The 12,791-nt window shown below is 47.9% G+C and overlaps 8 non-coding genes and 2 pseudogenes across 8 annotated transcripts; all 10 read right to left on the minus strand.

The window, feature by feature from the left end:
* Positions 1-1,055: 1,055 nt before the first annotated feature.
* On the minus strand, positions 1,056-1,246 carry LOC142272278 (U2 spliceosomal RNA). Its single transcript, XR_012737174.1, has one exon. It is a non-coding gene; the product is annotated as a U2 spliceosomal RNA (small nuclear RNA).
* A 1,117-nt stretch (positions 1,247-2,363) lies between these two features.
* LOC142272279 (U2 spliceosomal RNA) lies at positions 2,364-2,554 on the minus strand. Its single transcript, XR_012737175.1, has one exon. It is a non-coding gene; the product is annotated as a U2 spliceosomal RNA (small nuclear RNA).
* A 1,117-nt stretch (positions 2,555-3,671) lies between these two features.
* On the minus strand, positions 3,672-3,862 carry LOC142272280 (U2 spliceosomal RNA). Its single transcript, XR_012737176.1, has one exon. It is a non-coding gene; the product is annotated as a U2 spliceosomal RNA (small nuclear RNA).
* Positions 3,863-4,979: 1,117 nt separating this feature from the next.
* LOC142272281 (U2 spliceosomal RNA) lies at positions 4,980-5,170 on the minus strand. Its single transcript, XR_012737177.1, has one exon. It is a non-coding gene; the product is annotated as a U2 spliceosomal RNA (small nuclear RNA).
* Positions 5,171-6,287: 1,117 nt separating this feature from the next.
* On the minus strand, positions 6,288-6,485 carry LOC142272287 (U2 spliceosomal RNA). The gene has a single exon (XR_012737183.1). It is a non-coding gene; the product is annotated as a U2 spliceosomal RNA (small nuclear RNA).
* Positions 6,486-7,169: 684 nt separating this feature from the next.
* On the minus strand, positions 7,170-7,296 carry LOC142272231 (U2 spliceosomal RNA; annotated as a pseudogene).
* A 1,117-nt stretch (positions 7,297-8,413) lies between these two features.
* Positions 8,414-8,611, minus strand: LOC142272225 (U2 spliceosomal RNA). Its single transcript, XR_012737131.1, has one exon. It is a non-coding gene; the product is annotated as a U2 spliceosomal RNA (small nuclear RNA).
* A 684-nt stretch (positions 8,612-9,295) lies between these two features.
* On the minus strand, positions 9,296-9,422 carry LOC142272232 (U2 spliceosomal RNA; annotated as a pseudogene).
* Positions 9,423-10,539: 1,117 nt separating this feature from the next.
* Positions 10,540-10,730, minus strand: LOC142272283 (U2 spliceosomal RNA). The gene has a single exon (XR_012737179.1). It is a non-coding gene; the product is annotated as a U2 spliceosomal RNA (small nuclear RNA).
* A 1,117-nt stretch (positions 10,731-11,847) lies between these two features.
* LOC142272284 (U2 spliceosomal RNA) lies at positions 11,848-12,038 on the minus strand. Its single transcript, XR_012737180.1, has one exon. It is a non-coding gene; the product is annotated as a U2 spliceosomal RNA (small nuclear RNA).
* Positions 12,039-12,791: the final 753 nt, after the last annotated feature.

Consider the following 12,791-nt stretch of genomic DNA (forward strand, 5'->3'; position numbering starts at 1 on the left):
GAGAGCGAGAGGGAGACAAACCCACGCCTACACAAGACATTTTGTCACCCAAGCCAACCCTTGAAAAGGCTGCTTTGCAGAGCAAAAACAAGAAGAATGGTGCGTTTTGCAGCCGCCGCCCACTGCAATGAATCTGAATAACTCCTCCTTTAGGGCGCAAGCAACTCCCCTCCCCCTTGCAGTCTTTCCAATTCACGATACAAAAAGACGGACAGGACAGGTTGCCTGACTTTCCGTCACTGCCACCCTTTGCCATCCTTACCCGTAGAAAGCCCTTTCATCATCCCCAAACCCTAATCTTTTCCCTTTCCTTCCCAGCCCCCAAACCCTGCCCTCTGTACCTTTCTCACCACCCGCTTCCCTTCTCCTGTCATCCCCCTACCACCCGGGAAAAAAAGAGATTGCCCCCTCCTTCCACTAGCCCACCCTCCCACCCAAAGAACAACTTCTTCTGCGCAGCTTGTTTTCTAGGCAGCAGCGCTATTGTGATGTCATCGGGGGGCATTGTGACAAGCCGCCAGTGTTCCGTCTCTTCATGTTGTGCACTGTTCAAACCGAAAATACATCAACAGGCAGGCTACAGAAAAGCTTACTAACAAAGGTTAGAGAGGGGCTTTCTCAGAGGGCTTTTTACAGTTTGTCTATTCCCAATTAGCCGGTTTAGTATACTTAATGAAAGTACTAATTCTTTCATAGGCCGCCCATTCTTAGTATTTGACGTTCAGGTAACAACAGGTAACTTTATTTGGAGTGGAAGCAGAGAGATAACACCAGATGCCAATTGTAGATCCTCTCACACCTGTGGTCACTGCAGCATCTGACTCCACTTTGTCCAAAAGGGATCTATTCCATTCAATTACACATGATCTAGATTAGACTGACAACAAGATACTGCACGGGACATAGCAGAGTTGGTGAAGTTGAGTGGTGATGAGTTTGCTATTTGGATGAATAAAGCAAGTAAAAAGTGTGTTAGATAAAAATTCATTTCAATTCGCTAATCGGGCTAATATGAATCAGGTGAATCGAGTTCTGCTTTTGGAAACTGGGTTAAGAAGGGGTGCACCGTTCCTGGAGGTACTGCAATACCAGGTCAATGCGTGGAGTGGACAGAGCAAGCTCTTTTTCCATCTCCCTGTTCTAAAAATCCATTTAATATATGGTCCCCAGATAGGGGACGTATCAGATATTAAACTGATAAGAACAGATACTACACTTGATCTTAGCCAAAAGGCCGAGAAGCGATAACCAGAATTGGTTTGGGCCTCGAGTGGCACCCTGGCCTATGCCGGACACATCTTAGGGAGAGAGAGCGAGAGGGAGACAAACCCACGCCTACACAAGACATTTTGTCACCCAAGCCAACCCTTGAAAAGGCTGCTTTGCAGAGCAAAAACAAGAAGAATGGTGCGTTTTGCAGCCGCCGCCCACTGCAATGAATCTGAATAACTCCTCCTTTAGGGCGCAAGCAACTCCCCTCCCCCTTGCAGTCTTTCCAATTCACGATACAAAAAGACGGACAGGACAGGTTGCCTGACTTTCCGTCACTGCCACCCTTTGCCATCCTTACCCGTAGAAAGCCCTTTCATCATCCCCAAACCCTAATCTTTTCCCTTTCCTTCCCAGCCCCCAAACCCTGCCCTCTGTACCTTTCTCACCACCCGCTTCCCTTCTCCTGTCATCCCCCTACCACCCGGGAAAAAAAGAGATTGCCCCCTCCTTCCACTAGCCCACCCTCCCACCCAAAGAACAACTTCTTCTGCGCAGCTTGTTTTCTAGGCAGCAGCGCTATTGTGATGTCATCGGGGGGCATTGTGACAAGCCGCCAGTGTTCCGTCTCTTCATGTTGTGCACTGTTCAAACCGAAAATACATCAACAGGCAGGCTACAGAAAAGCTTACTAACAAAGGTTAGAGAGGGGCTTTCTCAGAGGGCTTTTTACAGTTTGTCTATTCCCAATTAGCCGGTTTAGTATACTTAATGAAAGTACTAATTCTTTCATAGGCCGCCCATTCTTAGTATTTGACGTTCAGGTAACAACAGGTAACTTTATTTGGAGTGGAAGCAGAGAGATAACACCAGATGCCAATTGTAGATCCTCTCACACCTGTGGTCACTGCAGCATCTGACTCCACTTTGTCCAAAAGGGATCTATTCCATTCAATTACACATGATCTAGATTAGACTGACAACAAGATACTGCACGGGACATAGCAGAGTTGGTGAAGTTGAGTGGTGATGAGTTTGCTATTTGGATGAATAAAGCAAGTAAAAAGTGTGTTAGATAAAAATTCATTTCAATTCGCTAATCGGGCTAATATGAATCAGGTGAATCGAGTTCTGCTTTTGGAAACTGGGTTAAGAAGGGGTGCACCGTTCCTGGAGGTACTGCAATACCAGGTCAATGCGTGGAGTGGACAGAGCAAGCTCTTTTTCCATCTCCCTGTTCTAAAAATCCATTTAATATATGGTCCCCAGATAGGGGACGTATCAGATATTAAACTGATAAGAACAGATACTACACTTGATCTTAGCCAAAAGGCCGAGAAGCGATAACCAGAATTGGTTTGGGCCTCGAGTGGCACCCTGGCCTATGCCGGACACATCTTAGGGAGAGAGAGCGAGAGGGAGACAAACCCACGCCTACACAAGACATTTTGTCACCCAAGCCAACCCTTGAAAAGGCTGCTTTGCAGAGCAAAAACAAGAAGAATGGTGCGTTTTGCAGCCGCCGCCCACTGCAATGAATCTGAATAACTCCTCCTTTAGGGCGCAAGCAACTCCCCTCCCCCTTGCAGTCTTTCCAATTCACGATACAAAAAGACGGACAGGACAGGTTGCCTGACTTTCCGTCACTGCCACCCTTTGCCATCCTTACCCGTAGAAAGCCCTTTCATCATCCCCAAACCCTAATCTTTTCCCTTTCCTTCCCAGCCCCCAAACCCTGCCCTCTGTACCTTTCTCACCACCCGCTTCCCTTCTCCTGTCATCCCCCTACCACCCGGGAAAAAAAGAGATTGCCCCCTCCTTCCACTAGCCCACCCTCCCACCCAAAGAACAACTTCTTCTGCGCAGCTTGTTTTCTAGGCAGCAGCGCTATTGTGATGTCATCGGGGGGCATTGTGACAAGCCGCCAGTGTTCCGTCTCTTCATGTTGTGCACTGTTCAAACCGAAAATACATCAACAGGCAGGCTACAGAAAAGCTTACTAACAAAGGTTAGAGAGGGGCTTTCTCAGAGGGCTTTTTACAGTTTGTCTATTCCCAATTAGCCGGTTTAGTATACTTAATGAAAGTACTAATTCTTTCATAGGCCGCCCATTCTTAGTATTTGACGTTCAGGTAACAACAGGTAACTTTATTTGGAGTGGAAGCAGAGAGATAACACCAGATGCCAATTGTAGATCCTCTCACACCTGTGGTCACTGCAGCATCTGACTCCACTTTGTCCAAAAGGGATCTATTCCATTCAATTACACATGATCTAGATTAGACTGACAACAAGATACTGCACGGGACATAGCAGAGTTGGTGAAGTTGAGTGGTGATGAGTTTGCTATTTGGATGAATAAAGCAAGTAAAAAGTGTGTTAGATAAAAATTCATTTCAATTCGCTAATCGGGCTAATATGAATCAGGTGAATCGAGTTCTGCTTTTGGAAACTGGGTTAAGAAGGGGTGCACCGTTCCTGGAGGTACTGCAATACCAGGTCAATGCGTGGAGTGGACAGAGCAAGCTCTTTTTCCATCTCCCTGTTCTAAAAATCCATTTAATATATGGTCCCCAGATAGGGGACGTATCAGATATTAAACTGATAAGAACAGATACTACACTTGATCTTAGCCAAAAGGCCGAGAAGCGATAACCAGAATTGGTTTGGGCCTCGAGTGGCACCCTGGCCTATGCCGGACACATCTTAGGGAGAGAGAGCGAGAGGGAGACAAACCCACGCCTACACAAGACATTTTGTCACCCAAGCCAACCCTTGAAAAGGCTGCTTTGCAGAGCAAAAACAAGAAGAATGGTGCGTTTTGCAGCCGCCGCCCACTGCAATGAATCTGAATAACTCCTCCTTTAGGGCGCAAGCAACTCCCCTCCCCCTTGCAGTCTTTCCAATTCACGATACAAAAAGACGGACAGGACAGGTTGCCTGACTTTCCGTCACTGCCACCCTTTGCCATCCTTACCCGTAGAAAGCCCTTTCATCATCCCCAAACCCTAATCTTTTCCCTTTCCTTCCCAGCCCCCAAACCCTGCCCTCTGTACCTTTCTCACCACCCGCTTCCCTTCTCCTGTCATCCCCCTACCACCCGGGAAAAAAAGAGATTGCCCCCTCCTTCCACTAGCCCACCCTCCCACCCAAAGAACAACTTCTTCTGCGCAGCTTGTTTTCTAGGCAGCAGCGCTATTGTGATGTCATCGGGGGGCATTGTGACAAGCCGCCAGTGTTCCGTCTCTTCATGTTGTGCACTGTTCAAACCGAAAATACATCAACAGGCAGGCTACAGAAAAGCTTACTAACAAAGGTTAGAGAGGGGCTTTCTCAGAGGGCTTTTTACAGTTTGTCTATTCCCAATTAGCCGGTTTAGTATACTTAATGAAAGTACTAATTCTTTCATAGGCCGCCCATTCTTAGTATTTGACGTTCAGGTAACAACAGGTAACTTTATTTGGAGTGGAAGCAGAGAGATAACACCAGATGCCAATTGTAGATCCTCTCACACCTGTGGTCACTGCAGCATCTGACTCCACTTTGTCCAAAAGGGATCTATTCCATTCAATTACACATGATCTAGATTAGACTGACAACAAGATACTGCACGGGACATAGCAGAGTTGGTGAAGTTGAGTGGTGATGAGTTTGCTATTTGGATGAATAAAGCAAGTAAAAAGTGTGTTAGATAAAAATTCATTTCAATTCGCTAATCGGGCTAATATGAATCAGGTGAATCGAGTTCTGCTTTTGGAAACTGGGTTAAGAAGGGGTGCACCGTTCCTGGAGGTACTGCAATACCAGGTCAATGCGTGGAGTGGACAGAGCAAGCTCTTTTTCCATCTCCCTGTTCTAAAAATCCATTTAATATATGGTCCCCAGATAGGGGACGTATCAGATATTAAACTGATAAGAACAGATACTACACTTGATCTTAGCCAAAAGGCCGAGAAGCGATAACCAGAATTGGTTTGGGCCTCGAGTGGCACCCTGGCCTATGCCGGACACATCTTAGGGAGAGAGAGCGAGAGGGAGACAAACCCACGCCTACACAAGACATTTTGTCACCCAAGCCAACCCTTGAAAAGGCTGCTTTGCAGAGCAAAAACAAGAAGAATGGTGCGTTTTGCAGCCGCCGCCCACTGCAATGAATCTGAATAACTCCTCCTTTAGGGCGCAAGCAACTCCCCTCCCCCTTGCAGTCTTTCCAATTCACGATACAAAAAGACGGACAGGACAGGTTGCCTGACTTTCCGTCACTGCCACCCTTTGCCATCCTTACCCGTAGAAAGCCCTTTCATCATCCCCAAACCCTAATCTTTTCCCTTTCCTTCCCAGCCCCCAAACCCTGCCCTCTGTACCTTTCTCACCACCCGCTTCCCTTCTCCTGTCATCCCCCTACCACCCGGGAAAAAAAGAGATTGCCCCCTCCTTCCACTAGCCCACCCTCCCACCCAAAGAACAACTTCTTCTGCGCAGCTTGTTTTCTAGGCAGCAGCGCTATTGTGATGTCATCGGGGGGCATTGTGACAAGCCGCCAGTGTTCCGTCTCTTCATGTTGTGCACTGTTCAAACCGAAAATACATCAACAGGCAGGCTACAGAAAAGCTTACTAACAAAGGTTAGAGAGGGGCTTTCTCAGAGGGCTTTTTACAGTTTGTCTATTCCCAATTAGCCGGTTTAGTATACTTAATGAAAGTACTAATTCTTTCATAGGCCGCCCATTCTTAGTATTTGACGTTCAGGTAACAACAGGTAACTTTATTTGGAGTGGAAGCAGAGAGATAACACCAGATGCCAATTGTAGATCCTCTCACACCTGTGGTCACTGCAGCATCTGACTCCACTTTGTCCAAAAGGGATCTATTCCATTCAATTACACATGATCTAGATTAGACTGACAACAAGATACTGCACGGGACATAGCAGAGTTGGTGAAGTTGAGTGGTGATGAGTTTGCTATTTGGATGAATAAAGCAAGTAAAAAGTGTGTTAGATAAAAATTCATTTCAATTCGCTAATCGGGCTAATATGAATCAGGTGAATCGAGTTCTGCTTTTGGAAACTGGGTTAAGAAGGGGTGCACCGTTCCTGGAGGTACTGCAATACCAGGTCAATGCGTGGAGTGGACAGAGCAAGCTCTTTTTCCATCTCCCTGTTCTAAAAATCCATTTAATATATGGTCCCCAGATAGGGGACGTATCAGATATTAAACTGATAAGAACAGATTTTTTGATTTAATGAAGCTTTCCAAAGCACCGCAAAAAATGCATGACCGAAGTCACACCAAAAACAGTGCAAAGGCTAGGATTCGTGTGGACCCCTCCGTGAGGAGAGGGTCCCCAAAAATCAACCCCGTCCCTCCGAGCCAGAAGGCCACAGCAAGGGTCAGGGATCTTCGGTGCTCCCCCAAGCCGAAGCCTGGTTGAGCCTTGTCGTTGCTCCCAGCGTCCACCCAGGCATCTTACCCAAGTGGAGTAGAGAGCTACTAGTTGTTGGTTTCGCAGCCGAAACTGCCCGGACCGTCAACCGGTGTTGGTTTCTCAGCCCAAGGCTAACCGGACCTCCAACCGGGTGTTGGTTTCTCAGCCGAAGCTGACCCGGACCTCCAACCGGGTGTTGGTTTCTCAGCCGAAGCTGACCCAGACCTCCAACCGGGTGTTGGTTTCTCAGCCGAAGCTGACCCGGACCTCCAACCGGGTGTTGGTTTCTCAGCCCAAAGCTGAACGGACCTCCGACCATGATTATAAAAATTTCCCTTCCTAGCCAGAAGGCCGGGATAGAGCAATATGCTCAGAAAGTATGAAAGGGCAAGGTACGGTGTGCTACAGAGCCCAAGGCTCGCCGGGGTCCCAAGCCAGCAAGCTCAGACTCACTCCAGGGTCGTCAGTCCTGGGGCACATTGCACCATAGCCCCCACACTTACTCAGTCTAATAGCCTCGATCCTGGTAGGGCCATGTTTTCCTCTAGATGAATATACTATACATCAAGAGTACTAGCAAGCGCAACCTTCCAGTGTGCATTGCATCTGCCGAGCCTCACAGATACTACACTTGATCTTAGCCAAAAGGCCGAGAAGCGATAACCAGAATTGGTTTGGGCCTCGAGTGGCACCCTGGCCTATGCCGGACACATCTTAGGGAGAGAGAGCGAGAGGGAGACAAACCCACGCCTACACAAGACATTTTGTCACCCAAGCCAACCCTTGAAAAGGCTGCTTTGCAGAGCAAAAACAAGAAGAATGGTGCGTTTTGCAGCCGCCGCCCACTGCAATGAATCTGAATAACTCCTCCTTTAGGGCGCAAGCAACTCCCCTCCCCCTTGCAGTCTTTCCAATTCACGATACAAAAAGACGGACAGGACAGGTTGCCTGACTTTCCGTCACTGCCACCCTTTGCCATCCTTACCCGTAGAAAGCCCTTTCATCATCCCCAAACCCTAATCTTTTCCCTTTCCTTCCCAGCCCCCAAACCCTGCCCTCTGTACCTTTCTCACCACCCGCTTCCCTTCTCCTGTCATCCCCCTACCACCCGGGAAAAAAAGAGATTGCCCCCTCCTTCCACTAGCCCACCCTCCCACCCAAAGAACAACTTCTTCTGCGCAGCTTGTTTTCTAGGCAGCAGCGCTATTGTGATGTCATCGGGGGGCATTGTGACAAGCCGCCAGTGTTCCGTCTCTTCATGTTGTGCACTGTTCAAACCGAAAATACATCAACAGGCAGGCTACAGAAAAGCTTACTAACAAAGGTTAGAGAGGGGCTTTCTCAGAGGGCTTTTTACAGTTTGTCTATTCCCAATTAGCCGGTTTAGTATACTTAATGAAAGTACTAATTCTTTCATAGGCCGCCCATTCTTAGTATTTGACGTTCAGGTAACAACAGGTAACTTTATTTGGAGTGGAAGCAGAGAGATAACACCAGATGCCAATTGTAGATCCTCTCACACCTGTGGTCACTGCAGCATCTGACTCCACTTTGTCCAAAAGGGATCTATTCCATTCAATTACACATGATCTAGATTAGACTGACAACAAGATACTGCACGGGACATAGCAGAGTTGGTGAAGTTGAGTGGTGATGAGTTTGCTATTTGGATGAATAAAGCAAGTAAAAAGTGTGTTAGATAAAAATTCATTTCAATTCGCTAATCGGGCTAATATGAATCAGGTGAATCGAGTTCTGCTTTTGGAAACTGGGTTAAGAAGGGGTGCACCGTTCCTGGAGGTACTGCAATACCAGGTCAATGCGTGGAGTGGACAGAGCAAGCTCTTTTTCCATCTCCCTGTTCTAAAAATCCATTTAATATATGGTCCCCAGATAGGGGACGTATCAGATATTAAACTGATAAGAACAGATTTTTTGATTTAATGAAGCTTTCCAAAGCACCGCAAAAAATGCATGACCGAAGTCACACCAAAAACAGTGCAAAGGCTAGGATTCGTGTGGACCCCTCCGTGAGGAGAGGGTCCCCAAAAATCAACCCCGTCCCTCCGAGCCAGAAGGCCACAGCAAGGGTCAGGGATCTTCGGTGCTCCCCCAAGCCAAAGCCTGGTTGAGCCTTGTCGTTGCTCCCAGCGTCCACCCAGGCATCTTACCCAAGTGGAGTAGAGAGCTACTAGTTGTTGGTTTCGCAGCCGAAACTGCCCGGACCGTCAACCGGTGTTGGTTTCTCAGCCCAAGGCTAGCCGGACCTCCAACCGGGTGTTGGTTTCTCAGCCGAAGCTGACCCGGACCTCCAACCGGGTGTTGGTTTCTCAGCCGAAGCTGACCCAGACCTCCAACCGGGTGTTGGTTTCTCAGCCGAAGCTGACCCGGACCTCCAACCGGGTGTTGGTTTCTCAGCCCAAAGCTGAACGGACCTCCGACCATGATTATAAAAATTTCCCTTCCTAGCCAGAAGGCCGGGATAGAGCAATATGCTCAGAAAGTATGAAAGGGCAAGGTACGGTGTGCTACAGAGCCCAAGGCTCGCCGGGGTCCCAAGCCAGCAAGCTCAGACTCACTCCAGGGTCGTCAGTCCTGGGGCACATTGCACCATAGCCCCCACACTTACTCAGTCTAATAGCCTCGATCCTGGTAGGGCCATGTTTTCCTCTAGATGAATATACTATACATCAAGAGTACTAGCAAGCGCAACCTTCCAGTGTGCATTGCATCTGCCGAGCCTCACAGATACTACACTTGATCTTAGCCAAAAGGCCGAGAAGCGATAACCAGAATTGGTTTGGGCCTCGAGTGGCACCCTGGCCTATGCCGGACACATCTTAGGGAGAGAGAGCGAGAGGGAGACAAACCCACGCCTACACAAGACATTTTGTCACCCAAGCCAACCCTTGAAAAGGCTGCTTTGCAGAGCAAAAACAAGAAGAATGGTGCGTTTTGCAGCCGCCGCCCACTGCAATGAATCTGAATAACTCCTCCTTTAGGGCGCAAGCAACTCCCCTCCCCCTTGCAGTCTTTCCAATTCACGATACAAAAAGACGGACAGGACAGGTTGCCTGACTTTCCGTCACTGCCACCCTTTGCCATCCTTACCCGTAGAAAGCCCTTTCATCATCCCCAAACCCTAATCTTTTCCCTTTCCTTCCCAGCCCCCAAACCCTGCCCTCTGTACCTTTCTCACCACCCGCTTCCCTTCTCCTGTCATCCCCCTACCACCCGGGAAAAAAAGAGATTGCCCCCTCCTTCCACTAGCCCACCCTCCCACCCAAAGAACAACTTCTTCTGCGCAGCTTGTTTTCTAGGCAGCAGCGCTATTGTGATGTCATCGGGGGGCATTGTGACAAGCCGCCAGTGTTCCGTCTCTTCATGTTGTGCACTGTTCAAACCGAAAATACATCAACAGGCAGGCTACAGAAAAGCTTACTAACAAAGGTTAGAGAGGGGCTTTCTCAGAGGGCTTTTTACAGTTTGTCTATTCCCAATTAGCCGGTTTAGTATACTTAATGAAAGTACTAATTCTTTCATAGGCCGCCCATTCTTAGTATTTGACGTTCAGGTAACAACAGGTAACTTTATTTGGAGTGGAAGCAGAGAGATAACACCAGATGCCAATTGTAGATCCTCTCACACCTGTGGTCACTGCAGCATCTGACTCCACTTTGTCCAAAAGGGATCTATTCCATTCAATTACACATGATCTAGATTAGACTGACAACAAGATACTGCACGGGACATAGCAGAGTTGGTGAAGTTGAGTGGTGATGAGTTTGCTATTTGGATGAATAAAGCAAGTAAAAAGTGTGTTAGATAAAAATTCATTTCAATTCGCTAATCGGGCTAATATGAATCAGGTGAATCGAGTTCTGCTTTTGGAAACTGGGTTAAGAAGGGGTGCACCGTTCCTGGAGGTACTGCAATACCAGGTCAATGCGTGGAGTGGACAGAGCAAGCTCTTTTTCCATCTCCCTGTTCTAAAAATCCATTTAATATATGGTCCCCAGATAGGGGACGTATCAGATATTAAACTGATAAGAACAGATACTACACTTGATCTTAGCCAAAAGGCCGAGAAGCGATAACCAGAATTGGTTTGGGCCTCGAGTGGCACCCTGGCCTATGCCGGACACATCTTAGGGAGAGAGAGCGAGAGGGAGACAAACCCACGCCTACACAAGACATTTTGTCACCCAAGCCAACCCTTGAAAAGGCTGCTTTGCAGAGCAAAAACAAGAAGAATGGTGCGTTTTGCAGCCGCCGCCCACTGCAATGAATCTGAATAACTCCTCCTTTAGGGCGCAAGCAACTCCCCTCCCCCTTGCAGTCTTTCCAATTCACGATACAAAAAGACGGACAGGACAGGTTGCCTGACTTTCCGTCACTGCCACCCTTTGCCATCCTTACCCGTAGAAAGCCCTTTCATCATCCCCAAACCCTAATCTTTTCCCTTTCCTTCCCAGCCCCCAAACCCTGCCCTCTGTACCTTTCTCACCACCCGCTTCCCTTCTCCTGTCATCCCCCTACCACCCGGGAAAAAAAGAGATTGCCCCCTCCTTCCACTAGCCCACCCTCCCACCCAAAGAACAACTTCTTCTGCGCAGCTTGTTTTCTAGGCAGCAGCGCTATTGTGATGTCATCGGGGGGCATTGTGACAAGCCGCCAGTGTTCCGTCTCTTCATGTTGTGCACTGTTCAAACCGAAAATACATCAACAGGCAGGCTACAGAAAAGCTTACTAACAAAGGTTAGAGAGGGGCTTTCTCAGAGGGCTTTTTACAGTTTGTCTATTCCCAATTAGCCGGTTTAGTATACTTAATGAAAGTACTAATTCTTTCATAGGCCGCCCATTCTTAGTATTTGACGTTCAGGTAACAACAGGTAACTTTATTTGGAGTGGAAGCAGAGAGATAACACCAGATGCCAATTGTAGATCCTCTCACACCTGTGGTCACTGCAGCATCTGACTCCACTTTGTCCAAAAGGGATCTATTCCATTCAATTACACATGATCTAGATTAGACTGACAACAAGATACTGCACGGGACATAGCAGAGTTGGTGAAGTTGAGTGGTGATGAGTTTGCTATTTGGATGAATAAAGCAAGTAAAAAGTGTGTTAGATAAAAATTCATTTCAATTCGCTAATCGGGCTAATATGAATCAGGTGAATCGAGTTCTGCTTTTGGAAACTGGGTTAAGAAGGGGTGCACCGTTCCTGGAGGTACTGCAATACCAGGTCAATGCGTGGAGTGGACAGAGCAAGCTCTTTTTCCATCTCCCTGTTCTAAAAATCCATTTAATATATGGTCCCCAGATAGGGGACGTATCAGATATTAAACTGATAAGAACAGATACTACACTTGATCTTAGCCAAAAGGCCGAGAAGCGATAACCAGAATTGGTTTGGGCCTCGAGTGGCACCCTGGCCTATGCCGGACACATCTTAGGGAGAGAGAGCGAGAGGGAGACAAACCCACGCCTACACAAGACATTTTGTCACCCAAGCCAACCCTTGAAAAGGCTGCTTTGCAGAGCAAAAACAAGAAGAATGGTGCGTTTTGCAGCCGCCGCCCACTGCAATGAATCTGAATAACTCCTCCTTTAGGGCGCAAGCAACTCCCCTCCCCCTTGCAGTCTTTCCAATTCACGATACAAAAAGACGGACAGGACAGGTTGCCTGACTTTCCGTCACTGCCACCCTTTGCCATCCTTACCCGTAGAAAGCCCTTTCATCATCCCCAAACCCTAATCTTTTCCCTTTCCTTCCCAGCCCCCAAACCCTGCCCTCTGTACCTTTCTCACCACCCGCTTCCCTTCTCCTGTCATCCCCCTACCACCCGGGAAAAAAAGAGATTGCCCCCTCCTTCCACTAGCCCACCCTCCCACCCAAAGAACAACTTCTTCTGCGCAGCTTGTTTTCTAGGCAGCAGCGCTATTGTGATGTCATCGGGGGGCATTGTGACAAGCCGCCAGTGTTCCGTCTCTTCATGTTGTGCACTGTTCAAACCGAAAATACATCAACAGGCAGGCTACAGAAAAGCTTACTAACAAAGGTTAGAGAGGGGCTTTCTCAGAGGGCTTTTTACAGTTTGTCTATTCCCAATTAGCCGGTTTAGTATACTTAATGAAAGTACTAATTCTTT

Source organism: Anomaloglossus baeobatrachus, unplaced genomic scaffold (genome assembly GCF_048569485.1).
Source record: "Anomaloglossus baeobatrachus isolate aAnoBae1 unplaced genomic scaffold, aAnoBae1.hap1 Scaffold_3469, whole genome shotgun sequence".
Taxonomy (NCBI): domain Eukaryota; kingdom Metazoa; phylum Chordata; class Amphibia; order Anura; family Aromobatidae; genus Anomaloglossus; species Anomaloglossus baeobatrachus.